The following is a 2,062-nucleotide window of genomic DNA, read 5'->3' on the forward strand; positions in this document are numbered from 1 at the left end:
ACACACACACACACACGCACACACACACACACACACATACATACACATACATGCCCTTAAAGTAGTTTGGCCTATGGTGTAGTGTGTGTGTGGTAGTAGGCATGAACCTGATGTTTCCATTCAGACAAGAAGGAAGAGAGAAAGAATCCCTAACATGTCTCCTTTCACCATCTCACCTCTAAGACAGGAAGTCAGAAGTGGAGGCACTTGAACTAAAAAGTGGAAGAAAACTAAAGAGGAATAATCAGAGAGCCCAAAACAGAGAAACAGGGAAAGGATGAGGCAGGTCATACCATGTATCCTGTGATGGAGATAGAGAACAAAACTGAGAGAAACAAAGGAAAAAGAGAGATGCAGAGAAATAGAACTACACTTAGACAAAAATAGACCTAGAGGTGGGGGGACATTTTCAATGAGTCAAAGAAGTATCAATGAAGACAAAGACAAAAGAAAATTTAAATAAAAAGCCAAGGTGATAGGATTAGAAAGAAAAAACACAGAGAAAAGTTTCAGTAAAATGAAGATACAGACAGGAAGTGACGTGGCTGAGAAGAGAAACAAGAGGGATCTCTCTCTCTCTCTCTCTCTCTCTCTCTCTCAAGAAACAGCACAGAGGGAAGAGATACAAACAGATTAAAGGTTAGAGATATAGGTGCCAAACAGGGACAAACCTAGTGAAATAGAAAATGATTTGGGCTTCATAGAGTGTGTGCATGAAATGGAACCTGGAATTTTATGCCTACTCACATGTCCCCCCTCCTGAGGCTAAGAAATGCTGTGATACCAGCAGGACAGTCTTTATTTGTTAGGTATTCTTTGTGCTGAGCACAGAGCCATATGCTTGACAAGCTGATATCTTCTAACCCAACCAACCATCTTATGAAATATGTGATCTGAGATGATTCAAGTCATCTTAAAGCATGTGTTTTGTACAACCTGGGACTGCTGGAGGTACTTAGGGATTCCCTGAGGCTGCCTGAACAGGTGTGCACAGTTGGGGAATTTCTTGCCTACTTGGGGAAAAGTCATTCAGATGTTTTGAGTGCTTGGAAGGATAGCCCTTATTGCTACAGGTTTGCTTCTTCAATCCACATATGACTTGATTTGAGAAAAGGTTATATTTCAAAGGCACCAAGATGCCCCCTGATATCTTCTTTCCCCTTCTTACAAAATTGTAGAATTCTATCCAGCCACGTGGCTATCCAGAATAAAGACTATGTTTCTGGGTTCCCATGTAGCTGAATGGAGCCACGTGCTCAAGTTCTGATCAATGACACAGTAGCATAAGTGGTATATGCAACTTTCACATTTTGCTTCTAAAGGAAAGGGCCAGATTTCTTCCTGGACATTTCCCCCTTCTTGCTGGCTGGCGATAACAGAGGCCACACCCTAGAAAGAAGTAAAACTATGAAAGGAGCTTGGGACTTTTACACCATTTAACTACCTAGTCAGCCTTGAAATGCTTATATAGACTCATTAAGTGAAAAAAAATTCCATCTCACTTCAGCCCCATTAAAATGTTACTTTGGTTTTTGAGCAGTTAACCTACCTAGATAATTCTGTAAAAAGTAGATGATAGATAAATGATAGATAGATAAACAGATACTAGGCTTCTATGGACAAAGAATGACTGAAAATCACTGAATCAAATAAATATCTGCCCAAGTTTAGACATTTGCCTAAATGTGAAGGTTGCATATACCACTTTTTGCTACTCATATATTTATTTAATGTTTCTTAAAATTGAATTAATTGAATTAAGTTCTTTTTTAAGAACTTAAGTTAATTTTTGAAAATTTTAAATTAAGATGGAAGCTTGATGTCTCTCCCTTTTCCAGGAAATTATCCATCTTGCAACATAACCAGAATGTACTTGTGTATTGGTTCCCATAATAATAATTAGTTTTGGCATAATAAAACTGTGCAACACTTAGTGGTTTAAGATTAAAATAATAATATATTATTTCCCAGTTTCTGTGTGCTGGTATAATTTAATCCCACAATCTTCTCTACTCGCTGGAAAGTCTTCTTATTACTCATACCTACCAATTTCTCTTTTGAG

The sequence above is a fragment of the Fukomys damarensis genome, unplaced genomic scaffold (assembly GCF_012274545.1).
Source record: "Fukomys damarensis isolate Sample0158 unplaced genomic scaffold, DMR_v1.0_HiC HiC_scaffold_19, whole genome shotgun sequence".
In the NCBI taxonomy this organism is placed as follows: domain Eukaryota; kingdom Metazoa; phylum Chordata; class Mammalia; order Rodentia; family Bathyergidae; genus Fukomys; species Fukomys damarensis.